Source organism: Lygodium microphyllum, chromosome 12 (assembly GCF_053477565.2).
Source record: "Lygodium microphyllum isolate KBCC chromosome 12, Lygodium_microphyllum_v1.1.10, whole genome shotgun sequence".
NCBI lineage: Eukaryota > Viridiplantae > Streptophyta > Polypodiopsida > Schizaeales > Lygodiaceae > Lygodium > Lygodium microphyllum.
The window spans coordinates 74,200,141-74,217,820 of record NC_141146.1 but is presented as its reverse complement, the minus strand read 5'-3'; the positions used below and the strand labels follow the sequence as shown (position 1 = coordinate 74,217,820).

General features: G+C 41.5%; 1 pseudogene; it reads left to right on the top strand.

Moving 5' to 3' along the window:
* The first annotated feature begins 13,491 nt into the window (after positions 1 to 13,491).
* On the top strand, positions 13,492 to 14,890 carry LOC148027913 (agamous-like MADS-box protein AGL65; annotated as a pseudogene).
* Positions 14,891 to 17,680: the final 2,790 nt, after the last annotated feature.

Here is a 17,680-nt window from a genome sequence, read left to right as displayed (position 1 = left end):
CACCCTCATAAGGTGCCACCAATGATCCACGGTGCTCAAAGTTGTAAGGTCCCCATTATGAGGAAAAGCCATATGTAAGGCCGGATATTGGTTGATCCTTGACTTGTATGTCAGATGAGGTCTATGTGACCGGATGGAAAAAAGATGACCATTGTGGGTCTAACCTTTGGGTTAGACGGAGTAGTTAAGCTGGTAGCAACTTGATGCCCGACGGCAAAGGGAATATTCCCTTGGTGACTAGTGGAGGGCCATATGGTAGGTCGGTCAGGCCGACCTGATCACCTTTGTTGGCTATAAAAGTAAAACCCCTCCATTAGCTATCTTTCACCTAGTTAGAGTTGTTCTAGCTAGCCTTAAGCTCTTCACCTATCTTCTGTCTAGATCGCCATCTAAGCTTCACAGTGGAAATGCACACGTGGACAGAGCCATCTTTGTATCAGTTGTTTGGAGCTAAATATTTTTTTTAAATTCTCCTCTTATCTATTGTGTACTCTCTATCTCTTTCTCAAATTCTATTAGTTGCACTGTGTAATTTTTTACATGGTATCAGAGCCCAGGGGGCTCTAGGGATCGAAGAGTGTGCAAGAGGCAAAGGCTTCAATAGCGAAGAGAAACTATCTTGACTTTTGGAAGAAATTATGCTGTATCAGGAAGCGATGTAGGAGGTGCTGCTATTGTACCAGCTATGCAAAAAATGAGGATTAGTCCACCAAGCTTCAGCGAAGGCAAGTTAGATGGTACAAACTACACCTTGTGGAAGTTCAAAATTACAACTATCCTTGATTCTTATGAGCTTTTGGAGACTATGCTGGGGACTGGCGCATAACCATAGCCTACCCCCGATCCATCAAATTCTAGTGTTATGATTCCTCCGAATGCAGATCTTCTATGATCTTGGAAATGAATGTGTGCCTTAGTTACAAGCTATTCTGATAGCTTTTTGACTTTGATTTAGCATACAACCAAAGCATTAGAGGCTTGGAATGTACTGAGGAGTTAGTATGAAACACAAAACCAAACAAGGATTCAAAACTTGGAGAATCAACTAGCAATGGAGAAATTTGTTGAAGGAGAGATGGATGAAGCATTCATCACTCGGATTAAGAATCTGCGTGACCAGATGGCTGGTGTTGCGATACAAAAGACTAGCAAGGAGCTCAGATGTATCTTCGGATTTTTCCACAAAATTTTGATGGACTAGTAACTGCCCTTAATACTCAGGTGAGACCTCAAGTCTTGAGTTCTAAGGAGTTTTGTGCATTATTGCTAGAGAAGGAGTTGAGGCTAAAAGCCTGAGAAAGAAGCAACAATGGTGTTGCATTCTTTACCAATGCAAAAGGCAAAGGTGGTTCCTCCACCAAAAATGATGGTGACAAAAAGAAGAAGGGCGGTAGGAAGAAGTTTCAAGGAGAGTGCTTCTACTGTAAGAAGAAAGGACATGCAATCGCAGATTTTCGTGTCAAGAAGGCAGATGAAAAGAATGGTACCTTTAAAACTAAAGGGAAAGAGATAGCCAATATGATTGAAGCAGAGTTGGAGTTATTCATGGTGACCATTGAGGAAGTGTGCTCCTCGGTGCAAGAAGAATCTACCACAGACTCATGGGTGTTGGATAGTGGGGCCTCCCGTCACATGACCACCAACAAGAAAGGTCTATACAATTCTATGCATCCTCTACACGAATCCATCACTGTGACGGTTGGAAATGATGCAAAATGCCCTACCATGGGCACATATACTATTTCTTTTGTTGCTACAAATGGTGAAGTTAAAAAACTTTCAAATGTGTTGTATGTTCCCAAACTAGGAGAAATTTGTTATCAGTTTTGTTGCCATAACTAATCTTGGTCATGAAGTGAGGTTCAAGAAGACAAGTGCAGAAATTCTCGACATTGCTAGCAATGTTGTTGGCAAAGGAAAAAGAAGGAACAACATGTATGAGCTAAGTGCTCTTACAGCCATTGCTAGAGTAGGCACAAGTAAGCTTTGGCATGAAAGGTTTGGACACATTGGATTTGCAGTGTTGAAGGAGATGCACAAGCAAGGTATGGTTGCTCACATACCTACAGTGACTGAATTGAAGGAACCATGTGAAGCTTGTATGATGGGCAAGCAATAGAGAAATGCAATTCCATAGGAAAGCAATAATAGAGCATAGGCTGCTCTAGATTTGGTGCATGATGACTTTTGTGTGGTAAGATGCCTATACAAGCCTTGGGGGAATCTTCTTATTTTATGTTCATTGTCAACGACTACATTAGGAAGATGTGGGTGTACTTCCTTCATGATAAGGCTCAAGCTCTTGGTAAGTTTAAAGAATGGCTAAAACTTGTTGAGAATGAAAAAGGAAAAATGTGAAGAAATTTAGAACAGATGGTGGTTGTGAGTTCAACTCAAAGGAGTTTGAAGACTTTTTCAAGAGCAAGGAAATCAAGTGTCAAATGACGTTACCTCACACCCTCAGCAGAACAGTATTGTGGAACACATAGGAATCGCACCATTGTGAAGATAGCAAGATGCATACTAAAAAGTAAAGGATTGCCTAACCATTTTTGGGCTGAAGCTATTAATACTATAGTCTACATGCTAAATCATAGCTACACAAAGGCTCTCAAGGGAAAAACACCTCATGAGGCTTACACTAGTAATAAACCATATGTCTCATATTTCAGAATTTTTGGATGTGAATGTTATGCACATGTTCCAGATGAGAAGAGAAACAAGTTAAAACCAAAAAATAGAAAATGTATCTTCTTGGGTTATAGTGATGAGCAGAAGCCTGACAAATTATATGACCAAGAGTAAAATAAGATCATCGCGATCTGTGATGTGGTGTTCAAGGAGGAAATGCATGCATTGGAGGAGGAGAAGGCACGTTCTTCCACTTTATCATCAAGCAAAGATGTACTCCACTATGAACTTGTTGCGATGTCAAGTGTTTTTCTGAAAACTGAAAAGCCCTAGTCAAATTGTAGTTAGGATTGATTTCTGTTAGCTTAGTTGTTTGTGTGACAGTTTGTTTTGTTATTCTGTAATTGGATTTCTTGTGTTTGACTAGCATAGGATTTGTTTCTGTCATTTTGTTGAGTGTGAAACTTGATAGCCTTGGTCAAGCTTGGTATTTTTTTGAACAGGATGAAGCTTGTGTTTGTTAATAGCAACTGAATATTGAGGAGCTAGGTATGTTTTCTTGTCGAGACTTTTGCACATCACGGGGATAATGGTTTCACAAGCACTTCAAGTTACACTTGTTGATGCACTGCACTCGAGGGTCGTATCATGTTCTTATCAAATACTTCCATGCCACGGGTTGGGATTATGCACATTTTGCATCATCATTGAGCACTAGCATGGCATGAGGTCCGCTACAGCTATATGCAGTAAATTTTAGATGCACGCGCACATGAGAGAGCACCTATCACCATTGAGCACACACATTTATTGCACACACCATATGGGATGTTTATCACAAAGCTAGGAACCTCTGATTGAGAGCGTAAGGTGGTTGGATGAGTTTAGAGAGTCGTGAAGGACGCCACCAATTGTGAGATGGGTTGTTCTTATCTGGTCAACATCTTGAGGATCATCATTTTCGAGAGTGATTGTGAGATTTTGGATGGGTGGAGTGGAGTATATCATATCTTTTTTTATGAGAGTTGAGAGGTGAGGATAATGAATTTTAAATTAATAAGGAATTATGTTTGCATTTTGCATGACGCACGATCACATGTAGATAGACTAGGCACAATTTCTTCAATGCATACATTATTTTTGTGTGTAGCATCGATTGATTGGTTGCATATCATGGATCCAACATTGCATATTTTTTCAAATCATGAATGATTGGGCACGAAGTTCTCTTTCATAGCATATTCCTGCTAGGGCACACTGCATAAAAAAACAGGTTCATATCCAAAGAATATTTTGAAGACTCAAGGATCCAAGGAAAAGGTTGTACGTTTTACATCGTCAATGAGTATTTCTTGAAGAAAAAGAGGACATGTATGCTGAAAGTGTGTGCAATTACAAGAACAATAGGCCAAGGAAGGGAATAAGTCGTCCAAGATAAAAGATGGAGAAAAAATGATGCGATTTACGAAAATCAGTATTTTTGTCCAATTTTGATGGATTTTCGTAATTCTGCCCACGTTGGCTTGTCGATCAGATGTGTTCCGATCGTTTTGATTATCTGAAAAACTACATTTGGAGTTCAAATTACGAAGTTATGATCCAAACAAGTTGCAAACAGGCATAGAGCAGAAAAAATGAAAATAGTGAAAAGCAGTAGAAAAGCAAAAGCCAAAAGCTGAAAGCAAAAAGCCTAATGTGTGTGAGTGTGGATAGAAAACTATATAAGGAGATGAGAATGGAGAGTTAAGGGCCTTCTCCCTTGATTATAATTGTATTTTGTAAGAGAGGAGAGTGGAGGGTCGCATGCTAGAGTGAGTTCTTGTCATGCTAATTTGAAAGTCAGAGCCTTTGGATGTCAAAGCGCCGAGCATCGGATCATGGTTGTTAAGGTACGAGGATATATTTCACTTGTTTTATTTTCGAATTGTTGGTATTTTTGTTGTGTTGTGGTTGTGTGATACTCTACCTGCATACGGGTTTTTAAAAATTTTTTGAGCTATAAGAGGCTTTGTTTTGTTTTTGTGTGGCTTGTGATATATGATCGAATAATTGAATTTTTTAAGTTGTGTTGTGCATTCGACAAAGTCAATTACCCCAACCGGCACTCCTTAACGTCTCGTTATCGGGTTGTGAGTGAGGCTTGTTCTCGATCACCGCTCGCGTAACAACGATGTTGTGCGGCTACGCATCCGAGCCGTAAATACCTCCATTTTTGTTGTGCATCTGTGTTATCTTTTTGCATGTGTTTCATTGTGTTTGATTGCTGCATTATTTTTCCGTCCTTTTCAATACCCACATCTAATGTACATACTCCACTTGTGTGTTTGTGTTTGTGTGTGTTTCTGTTTGTGTGCATGTTGTGTGTGTGTTAGAAAAATATGAAAAACTGATGCCAAAGAATATTATTATGCTGTCAATTTCAATGATGAATTCCAAGAAAAGTGCAGGAAACCGTGGAATCAAAGGAAGCTTTGTCGAAGCCGACATTTAAGCTATGAAGATAAAAATTGCACGTGAACAAGGCCAACGTAATATGCGGGATAAAGCATTTTTGAAGAAGATACATTAGCACTATCTGCCATGGAGGAGAAGGGTCTATATGCCTTTGCCGTAGAATTTTTGATGGGAGGAGTCTCTGCGGCTATCTCAAAGACTGCTTCTTCCCTCCTTCTTGTGTATTCCCTTGATTATGCTAGAACTCGCCTTGCCAATGAAGTCAAGACTGCAAAGAAAGGAGGGGAACGTCAATTCAATGGACTCTTGGATGTCTACAAGAAGACTCTTAGAAAGTTTCTATAAATTTGGGGTTGTGATGGTAATGTCACCCACAGAGGATCTTCAGATTATCGACTTAAAGGTGCCCGTCCGGATGGATCTAGGAGAAAAGCCTATAGAGCCTACTGTTTTGAGAGAAGGCTTTCTGTTTCGAAAAACTGCCCAAAGGAACATAAAATTGTTCCAACATTGGGATCCAGGAGGCGGTAAGTTGGAGGGAAAGTTCAAAAGCTTCGCATCCTCAATATAGCCTTTCGGATGCTATGTTGAGATTGGGGCACATTGCTATGGGAATTATGGTCCAAGCTATGAAAAGCTTGTGGTCATTGTTGATGTCATCAACCAAAATAGGGCTCTAATTGACGCCCCAGACATGATGCGCGTGGAACAGGGAACTTCAGGCGGCTTTTCACTCACCAATTTGGGAGATTGACATTCCGAGAATGCAAAAGAAAAAGCAGTTGATAGAAGCGGGGAGGGACCCCGAATGGCAAGCAGGTTACCTATAGTAAGCGCCGATCGGACCTCGAGAAGAAGACCAAGGAGCTCTCCACGCTCTGCGACATCGATATCCTTCTCATCTTGTTCTTTGCCCCTCCTCTGGCAAATTGAGCTGGATCAATGGAACTAGAAGCCCTCGAGAGGATGTCATAATGAGATTTGCAAATCTAGCACCTCAAGAGAGGGCCAAAAGGAAAGTTGAAGCTTTGGAGCAACTCAAATGTGTGTTCAAGAAGCTCGATCATGAGTGCACCAACACCTAGTCTTGAGAGTCTGCACCACCATTTGCAAGATCTTCAGGTGTATTACTATAACTTCCAACAAAGATTGAGATTATATGAATCATTCTAAACAATAGAGGATGCAAACGAGCTAGAGGAACTTCCCACTTCATTGGTCCTCTTCTGTTCTCTTTCAGCTCTTCTTCTATGCCCTTAGGCCAAAATTTATATGCTGAAGGACTTGAACAAAATTTTACCCAGGTTTATGGGAGTTCAGCAATGCGGAGGTACAGGTGGCCTTGATGTTGCTCTGATTTATACATGGGGTTGAAGACTAATTGTGAACCTTCTGTTGTCTACCTTTGTTAGCGGCCTGAAAGTTTGAGCTTGCTTAAGAGCCTTGGAGTAAAGCCAAAAGTTACATGCTGAAGGACTTGAACAAAATTTGTTTGTTCGAAGTTTCTTTGTTGTAACTCTACGAACTTGATAAGCAATATAGTGAACTTTGGCATAAAAAATTGAATTCTTCTTGTTAGCCTCTTTTCTTGCAGCATTTCGAATCCCATGTTCAGCAGCTCTTACACAAACTCTACGATATTTCTAGTGAACTCGACGTGAAAGCGCTGCGTCAATTTCCAGCAAGATGGGAGACTTGCAAGAAGAGATGGCGGACGAGAATGTCATGAAGCATCTGTTTCAGTCATTTACAACCTATATGCAGCAGCAAGCACACGCGAAGCGCGATAGTGATGCCATGGATGCCTTGAAAGCTGTCCACCAACAGGAGATGAAGCAGTTCAACGGCCAACAAGTTTCAACTTACCTGCATTTGTATGAAGAAAAGATGAAGTTTTTTGGGGTTTCTCAAGATGTTTGGAGCCGCTACTTCTTGCGGATCGTGGTTCGCGCTCTTGAAGTCCGAATTTCAGAAATTCAAGGAACACATGCTGGTTGGACAGAGTTTAAGAAGGCATTAAAAGATGAATATTTCTTGGAGGATACAGGTCTTATGAACCGCATGAATTTCTTAGCATGGGTTTCTATGCCTAATAAAGGACTTTCAGTTTTACCGCCCTTCTGCGAGAGTTTGAGAGCCGCTATGATCAGTTGGATGGAACTGAGCAGCAAGCTTTGGAGATGCAGAAAGTGGAATTATTTTTACAAGCTGCTGATGCTGATTTACAGGAAAAGTTGGATGATCTTTTGGAAGATCAAGCTACCGATTCAGGTTTAAAGATTGAGTGGAGACATGTCATTGATGCCGTGAATGCGCTTGTTAAGAAGCAGCGCAGGAGGGTACGATTGCATCATAATACAGGATCTGCTTCTGAAAAATCCTTGGAGACCTCTACTTCTACCTCTGCTGCAAGTTCTATGCCTAAACCTACTCCTCCTATTGTAAATCCACTAGTTCCTGCTGCTCCAGTGCCCTTATCAGTAGATGATGTTATTAAAGGCTTGGCAGATTTTGATGATAGAGGCAGTCAAAGCTGAAGTTGGGAAGTTAAAAGAGCAACTTATGTCAGTACCTGTTGTAGCACCTGCTCTCCAGTGACTGCTTTTCTAGTTGGCCAAAGAAAAGGGAGACGATTTATTTGGTGCGATAATACAGAGCACCAACACTGCAGAGATTGTGATGCTTTTCAGGAAGCGCGTAAGAAGAACGTAGTGTTTTGGGGACAAGATGGGAAGATATGGTTGACAGAGACTGGTGCTCCTCTTGACACAAACTTTGGTAAGGGAGGCATGAAGAAGCTCGTTGATGATATGGTTGCGCGATCAGCTTATGTGAGTGTTAGAGGAGATGCTTCAGCTTATGGAGTCCAGCTTGAGCAGAAATCAGATGGAGACTCTGCTTTATGGTCCTCTGCCTTGGAGATAGCGAGAAGAGGGAAAGTTCAGGCATCCACTATGACTTGTGTGGGCTTCAGCATCCGAGGAGAAACCGGATGGGATTCTCCTGTTGACAGGTATTCTATTTTTGCTTATATGGCGAAAACACAGGGTTTAGATGCCATGGTTGAGGAAAAGAGAAGAAGAGATGAGGAGGGTCTCAGCACCTCCAAAAAGACTAGAGGGAGTGACTTTGTTTCACCACCTGTTACAACTCTACCTATGATGAGTTCTCCAGTACAATCAGGTCCTGAGCAACCTATGGGAGACAAATAGATGAAAGAAAAGAGACAACCAAGAAAGGAGCCAGGATTCAAGCTCTTGTCAGACCTTGATATGCAGACAGATATGAGTAAGATTTTTCATGAAAGAATTTTGAATACTGAAGTCACTTTTATTGTTGGTGAAGCTCTTGGGATTGCTGGAAGAGAAATACATGATCAGATGCAGGATCTTTTGCAGAGGAAACGACATGCAATGGAAGGACCTGCTTTACAGGGGTTATGGCATGGAGCTCTTGGGGAAGAGCATGATGATGCAGTGATGGTTGAGAATGCTTCTGTCAATCCGCAGTTGGAGAAAATAGTTCAGCCTATGCAATATGAAGATGATGATACCCCTATCCTCATTCCTCGCAGCCATTTTTCACGCAGTCATTGGGCTAGAGCAACCACTGAAACGGTGGTAAGGATTGGAGAAAAACAGATTCCTTTGGTCGCTTTATTCGATCATAGTTCCGAGATTAATCTTATTGCTCGAGGTGTTTATGAGAGTGGCAAGTGGCCTATGGATGCAGAGCATGGCTGGCGCATGAGAGCAGCCAATAATACTTCTGGCGATATGTATGCTGCTTGTTTGAGCATCAAAATTTCTATTGGTAATGTTGAAGAGGATTATCATTGCTTTGTTTAGGATTCTTGCTCTTATCCGATTATTCTTGGACAGCCTTTCATTATAGAAGCAAGAATGGAGACGAAGTGATGGATGACGGCTCAGCTTATGCACGGATACGCAGTAAGGATGGTATGCGAGCTGTTCAGTTTATGACTGTTGGAGTAAATCATCCGAGAAACAGGGACTCCTTGCGTGAGGCACCACTACCTACGAAGGAGTTGGATTTTCATTAGGTACCGCTGTCTTGCGAGATGCCAGTGGTACGGAGCGGAGAAAAGAGGAGATCTCGCCTCCTGGCAGCCAGTCTTTCTCCACTAATTTTTATGGTTTTTCTTCAGATAGTTCAGTGAGTTATCAAAAAATTTCAGATTTGTCTAGAGCTGCCAGGCAGTACATTGGTCGTAAGGAGAAAGAGTTGAAGACTACAGGTATTTTGCAAGCAGAAGAGCATGTGGATGGGTTGTATGAAGGGATGTCTTATGCAGATACATTGTCTGAGATGGAAAATATGCTGAAAACTGATGTATGTAAGGGTTCAAGGATCATACCTGTGCAAACCTTGGATATGTATTAGGAAATTTCTGATTTTATACTGAAAACAGAGTCAAAGGCTGAGAAAACTCAGCAAACCGAATCTATGGCTGATCTTGATCAACTTTCAGAGTTGCAGAGGGCTAAAACCTTTCAGCCATCAGAGTTAAATGTTGGAAAAATTCAGCATATAGAGTATGAGACTGCATCATGGCAATCCATAGAGCAGAGGGCTGAAACCATTCAGCCCAACAGAGTTTAATGCTGAAAAATTTCAGCGTACAGAGTTTCAGGCTGCACCCATGCAGTCCATAGAGCAAAGGGTTGAAATCTTTCAGCCAACAGAGTTGGGAGTTGCTGAAAAATTGCAGAAATTGCAGCAAAGAAAAGAGTGCCCGACTAATGCCAAGGTTGACATGAAGTATAAAACAGTTGATAAGAAGGTTAAGCCGGTTGCAAGACCGCTTCCTCCTGATAGTGATGAGCATATAGAAAAAGCTATGAAGCAGCCTATGTTGAGAGATCCTGCAAATATTGGACATAAATTTATAGCTGAAACTCTTGCAGAATCGAAGATTGGAAATGATGATTTCTTGCTTCCAGTGGAAAAAGAATGTTTTAGAGAGATGCTTGGATGACATGGTAAGGCATTTGCTTTCTTTCCTCATGAAATTGGCTGCATTAGTCCCGAATTGGTTGCGCCTATGGTCATCTTCACTATTCCTCATGTGCCATGGAATATACGTCCTATACCTGTGCCTAGAGCACATTTGCCAAAGCTGATAGAGTTGCTGAATGAGAAGATTAAGATGGGGATTTTGGAACCCTCTTCTGCGCCCTATTCTAACAGGTGGTTTACTGTACCAAAGAAGAATGATACCTTGAGATTTATTCAGGATATGCAGCCCGTGAATAGAGTGACAATCAGGAATGTGGGAACAGGTCCAGTTGTGGGTGAATTTGCTGAGGCTTTTGCAGGACGAGCCATCTATTCCCTAGGTGACTTGTATTCTGGTTATGACCAGTTTCAGCTTGCCTTGGAAGCAGGGATATTACCACTATGCGGACACCTATTGGTCTTGTGAGGATGTGTACCTTGCCTCAAGGTGCCACCAACTCAGTTGCTCATATGATGAATGCTATGCATAGAGTTTTGCAAGACTATATTCCGCAGTATACCATGCCTTTCTTATGTGCCTATTAAGGGTTGTGCAGAAGAAGAAAAGGATGAGAGTCTTGATTTGCGAGGATGTAGACAGTTTGTGGTGGCTGAGCACTTGGTTGCTTGTGAGCAAATATTGACACGATTAGAGGAGGTGAATTTGACTCTTTCAGGGCTAAAATCTGTCTTTGGTGTTAATGAAGTTATCATAGTTGGGCATATGGTTGGTTATTATGGCAGGAAGCCTTCATCTGCAAAGGTGGATGCCATAAACAGGATTATAGAGTATTGCTCGACTACTTTAGAGGTGCAGAGATTTGTGGGAGCTTGTGTATTTTACATGATTTGGATTCCTCATTTTGCTCACATTGCAGATGTTCTCTATCAGCTGCTTCGAAAGGGGTAGAAGTTTCATTGGGATGAGAAGCATTCGAAAGCCATGCGTAAACTCAAGAAGTTGTTGCAATCAGCTCCTACTCTTCGCAAGGTGGATTATCAGTGTGGACGGCCAATCATGTTGACAGTTGATACCAGCCCTATTGGCATAGGATGAGCAGTGGGATAGGATGATGCTGAAGGAAACATATATGCAATCCGCTTTGGAGATAAAGTTCTTAATGAGCAGCAGAGGAGATATCCGCAAATTAAAAGAGAGTTGTGGGGAGTAGTCACTGCACTGAAGTGTGATAAAGGGTATTTTATTGGTGCTTCAGTTGTTGTGGAAACAGATTGCTTGCCTTTGCTTGGCATGATTACTAGCTGTTCGACTCCAGATATAGCGATGTTTTGGTGGATTGCCTACATCAAATCATTGAATCCAGAATTTTGACACATATCAGGAAAAGATAATCCAGTTGTTGACATGCTGTCTAGAGTGAGATATGAGGATGAGGAGTCAATGCTTGCAGAAGATGATGAGACAGAGTTTGTAGCTTCTGTCCTTGTTCATGATTGTCATGTATCTACTGTTGAAGCCTTTACTGAAGAACTCTATGTTGACGAGTGGCTACAAATTGGTCAGTATCTGAGTTCATTGACTCGAAGGGCTGATTGGATAGATGATGTATTCAAGAAAATTAGAAGAAAGGCTTATGGGTATTTCTTGAAAGATGGTTTTCTTTGGAAGCACCCAAAGAAGAGAGGCGGACTACCCTTAAGAGTAGTTTGTGAGGCAGTGATGCAGATATAGATTATGCGAGAGTTTCATGAGAGTTCTTGGGCTGGACATAGAGGTGTGTGGGCTACCAATGAGAAAATCAAAGAAAGATACTGGTGGAAAGGGATGTATAAAGATGTTTCCCACTTTGTGGAGACTTGCAGGGACTGTCAGCTTTACTCTTTAGTGCGGCATCGTGATGAGTTGCATCCGACCTATCCGTTATGTATGCATTATAAATGGGTGGTTGACTTGGTTACTTTGCCAGTGGGACTTTGGCAGATGAGATATCTTGTCTTGGCTAGGGAGGATCTTACTAACTATGTTGAAGGTAGATCTTTGCGGACAAAGACCACTACTACAGTATATAAATTCTTGTTGGAAGAAATATTTTGCACGTATGGATGTATAGGCAAGATTATAGCTGATCGTGGAGAGCTAGATGCAGACGAAGCTAGAGAATTTTTCTCACGGCTTGGGATTAAGTTGGATTAAGTTGGCTCTTACTACTGCCTATAATCCAGAGGGGAATGGCAAGAGTGAAAGAGGACATCTGCCGATAGTTAAGGCATTGGCAAAATCTTATAGAGGTCGGATTGGAGATTGGACGAGATTACTACCTTTTGCATTGTGGACAGACCGCTCTACACATAGCGTGACTACTGGATATATGCCTGCAGAGTTGATGTATGGGCAAAAACCGGTCATGCCTATTGAAATTTGTGCTCTTACGTGGAGTGATCTTCCATGGCAATAGAATTTATCAAGGGAGGAGCTTCTAGCTCTTCGGATTCATCAACTAGAGAGAAGGATAGAAGATCTGCAGCTCTAGCAGTTGATCGTTTGAAGGCAGCCCGACTCAGAAACAAGGACAGGTTTGATTTGAGGCATCGCTTGCGGCCTAGAGCCATAAAAGAGGGAGATTGGGTTCTAGTCTACGACAGTAGCTTAGAGAATCAGCATAGTAGCATGAGAAAAATGGTTCAAAGATGGTTTGGACCATATGAGGTGAAACATGTTTTTGACAATGCTACCTATGAGTTAGCTGAATTGGATGGGACGGTATTGAGGGTGCCCATTGCTGGAAAATGAGTCAAGATTTTCAAGAGAAGAGAAGATGAAGAGTATGCACTTGAAGCATTGGTAGAAGAAGAGCAGTCAGAAGAAATTCTAGCAGAAGAAGCAGAGAATATGGATGATGAAGCTCATGGAGAAACAGGTCTACTGGAAACTGATGAAGGACTGGACCTGTTTGTGGACTTGGATGATCCTGGATAGTTGGCTCGTCCGGAGGATGCGCAGGTTTAGAGGGGGTGGATGTCGTGCTGCTACGCATCCGAGCCATAAATACCTCCATTTTTGTTGTGCATCTGTGTTATCTTTTTGCGTGTGTTTCATTGTGTTTGATTGCTGCATTATTTTTCCGTCCTTTTTAGTACCCACATCCAATGTACATACTCCACTTGTGTGTTTGTGTTTGTGTGTGTTTCTGTTTGTGTGCATGTTGTGTGTGTGTCAGAAAAATATGAAAAACTGATGCCAAAGAATATTATTATGCTGTCAATTTCAATGATGAATTCCAAGAAAAGTGCAGGAAACCGTAGAATCAAAGGAAGCTTTGTCGAAGCCGACATTTAAGCTATGAAGATAAAGGTTGCACGTGAACAAGGCCAACGTAATATGCGGGATAAAGCATTTTTGAAGAAGATACATTAGCACTATCTGCCATGGAGGAGAAGGGTCCATATGCCTTTGCCGTAGAATTTTTGATGGGAGGAGTCTCTGCGGCTATCTCAAAGACTGCTTCTTCCCTCCTTCTTGTGTATTCCCTTGATTATGCTAGAACTCGCCTTGCCAATGAAGTCAAGACTGCAAAGAAAGGAGGGGAACGTCAATTCAATGGGATCTTGGATGTCTACAAGAAGACTCTTAGAAAGTTTCTATAAATTTGGGGTTGTGATGGTAATGTCACCCACAGAGGATCTTCAGATTATCGACTTAAAGGTGCCCGTCTGGATGGATCTAGGAGAAAAGCCTATAGAGCCTACTGTTTTGAGAGAAGGCTTTCTGTTTCGAAAAACTGCCCAAAGGAACATAAAATTGTTCCAACATTGGGATCCAGGAGGCGGTAAGTTGGAGGGAAAGTTCAAAAGCTTCGCATCCTCAATATAGCCTTTCGGATGCTATGTTGAGATTGGGGCACATTGCTATGGGAATTATGGTCCAAGCTATGAAAAGCTTGTGGTCATTGTTGATGTCATCGACCAAAATAGGGCTCTAATTGACGCCCCAGACATGATGCGTGGAACAGGGAACTTCAGGCGGCTTTTCACTCACCAATTTGGGAGATTGACATTCCGAGAATGCAAAAGAAAAAGCAGTTGACAGAAGCGGGGAGGGACCCCGAATGGCAAGCAGGTTGCCTACAACAAGCACCGATCGGACCTCGAGAAGAAGACCAAGGAGCTCGCCACTCTCTGCGACATCGATATCCTTCTCATCTTGTTCTTTCCCCCTCCTCTGGAAAATTGAGCTGGATCAATGGGACCAGAAGCCCTCCAAAGGATGTCATAATGAGATTTGCAAATATAGCACCTCAAGAGAGGGCCAAAAGGAAAGTTGAAGCTTTGGAGCAACTCAAACGTGTGTTCAAGAAGATCGATCATGAGTGCACCAACACCTAGTCTTGAGAGTCTGCACCACCATTTGCAAGATCTTTAGGTGTATTACTATAACTTGCAACAAAGATTGAGATTATATGAATCATTCTAAACAATAGAGGATGCAAACGAGCTAGAGGAAAAATTGCAATGTCACCTAAAAGATCTGCGGCTGCAAAGGCAACTACTGGAGTCAAGCCATCAGATGGTTCCTTACAGCCAACCATCATAGCAGATTTATCCAGAAAGTCTCCTAAATATGGCAGTCTTAGATGCTGCACCTTAAGCAACTTGGGAAGCAGACCAAAGATCAAACAATGTGATGGCTCTTCAGCCAGAAACAAATCCAGTGCTTGGTCAAAGTGACCCAAATAATGGTTTAGATTGTATGCCCAGTGGTATTATGCCTTATGAAAAGCAGTTGGAAGACACCAGCAATTTTTTTTCAGTGCATTCAAGAGAATAGAACAGTCTAATGATAAGAAAGAGAAAATGAGCATTAGGCCTCAAATTTCAAGGTTTGCTGAAGTGTTCATTTGGAAGACCTTAGAGAAGGGTTACCCACCTCATTTGGAGAGTCTTTGAGGAACTTCCCACTTCATTGGTCCTCTTCTGTTCTCTTTCAGCTCTTCTTCTATGTCCTTAGGCCAAAATTTATATGCTGAAGGACTTGAACAAAATTTTACCCAGGTTTATGGGAGTTCAGCAATGCTGAGGTACAGGTGGCCTTGATGTTGCTCTGATTTATACATGGGGTTGAAGACTAATTGTGAACCTTCTGCTGTCTACCTTTGTTAGCGGCCTGAAAGTTTGAGCTTGCTTAAGAGCCTTGGAGTAAAGCCAAAATTTACATGCTGAAGGACTTGAACAAAATTTGTTTGTTCGTAGTTTCTTTGTTGTAACTCTACGAACTTGATAAGCAATATAGTGAACTTTGGCATCAAAAATTGAATTCTTCTTGTTAGCCTCTTTTCTTGCAGCATTTCAAACCCCGTGTTCAGCAGCTCTTACATAAACTCTATGACAACGAGAGTTGTCCCTATCCTTAAGGAGGAGGAAGCATTCTTAAATGGATTTACCAAATGGATGTTTAGTCAGCATTCTATGAATTTACCAAATGGATGTTTAGTCAGCATTCTTAAATGGTGACCTCAAGGAGGAGGTGTACGTGGCTCAACCACCAGGGTTTGAGGCCCCCCATTCTGAGAACAAAGTGTGCAAGCTAAAAAAGGCATTGTATGGGCTAAAACAAGCCCTGAAAGCATGGTACCAGAGCAGATAGATAAGTTCGAGCAGATAGATAAGTTCTTTTTAATAAGCTTAAACTTCAAAAGATGTGCGTCCGATGCTAACTTGTATGTTTACAAGGATGGTGAAAAGTCTGTAGTGATTGTCCTATATGTGGACGACTTTCTTATTACTGGTGACTATGAAGATATGATCAACCAAACTCAAAAGGCTTTGAATTCTGAGCTTGAAATGACAGACTTGGGCTTGCTACACTATTGTTTGGGGATTGAAGTTTGGCAAGAGCATGAAAGATCTTCATCTCTCAGAAGAAGTATGCATGGGAGATCTTGGAGGAATTTGGCATGATTGAGTGCAAGGAGATAGCTACACCTATGGAGGTAAATGTAAAGTTATCCATTGAGGATACATCAGAACTAGCAAACATTAGGAGGTATAGGAGGTTGGTTAATCTACTTGTGCAACACCAGACCATATATCAGTTTTGATGTTGGTGTTTTGAGCAGGTTCTCAAATAAACCTCATGAGAGTCATTGGGAAGCTGGGATGCGGGTGCTCAAATACTTGAAGGAAACTCTTGACTATGTTATCACATACAATTCTAGCACTTCTCTTGTGGGAAACTGTGACTCAGATTGGGCAGGAGACAGTGATTCCAGAAGTCAATTTTTGGTTTTTTTTTCTCTTTGGGTTCAAGAATTTTCTCTTGGATTAGTAGCCAATAGTGGCATCGAAGCAAAGTACAAGGCAACTTGTTTTGCTGCATGTGAAGTAGTATGGTTGAGAAGGATCCTATGGCATATGGGAGTGCAAGATGAAGAACCAACTATGCTGAGATTTGACAATCACAGTTGCATCACCATTGCCAAAAATCGAGTGTTTAATGCGCACACCAAACATATAGAGATCCAATATCACTATGTGTGTGATTTGATAGAGGATGGGATAGTGAAAGTGGTCTATTGTCCAACAAAGGAGAATGGAGCAAATATCTTCACCTAAGTACTTATGAAGGATCTGCTTCAAGTTCATCTTCAGAGACTCAGCATTGGGCCAGGAAGATAGTTCACCTACGAGTAAACATTGAGGGGGGGTGTTATATATACTCAATGCCCCACCCTCATAAGGTGCCACCAATTATCCATGTTTCTCAAAGTTGTAAGGCCCCCATTATGAAGGAGAAGCCATATGTGAGCCCGAATATTGGTTGAGTCCTAACTTGTATGTCAAATGAGGTCTATGTGACTGGATGGCAAAAAGGTGACTATTGTGGGTCTAATCTTTGGGTTGGACGGAGTAGTTAAGCTGGTAGCAACTTGAGGCCCAACAATAAAGGGAATATTCATTGGAATATTCCTTGGCCGACTAGTGGAGGCTCATATGGTAGGTCTGTTAGGCCAACCCAATTGCCTTGCGGACTATAAAAGAAAAACCCCTTTACAGTGCCCATCCATCATCTATCTTTTACCCAGTCAGAGTTGATCCAGCTAGCCTTAAGCTCTTCACCTATCTTTTGTCTAGATCACCATCTAAGCTTCAAAATGGAAGCGCACGGGTGGATAGAGCCATGTTTGTATCAATTATTTGGAGCTAAAGAATTTTTTTAAAATTCTCCTCTTATCTATTGTGTACTCTCTATCTCTTTGTCAGACTTTGTTTGCTACACCATGTAATTTTTTACATATTATCTATAGTATAGATGATATCCTTGTTAGTAGGATCTAACTTGGAAAATTACTCCAAGTATGAGACAATATGAGAGCTTGCCCCACTATCTATTCACCATGGTTCTTGATGTCTTCTAGCTACTACATTGTTAGCTCTTATTATTTCTTCAAAAGAGAGAAGAGTATGCTCAGAGTCATCACTTTCCAAGCATTCTTGAACCATATAGTTTGTTTATTTTTCTTTGAAAGTACCTAGCCTTGAGGAGAAATCTTTTGGATAATGACCAATATTTGAAAATAATGGCATTGGATAGAGTTGTGAAAACTTCTACCTCTATCTC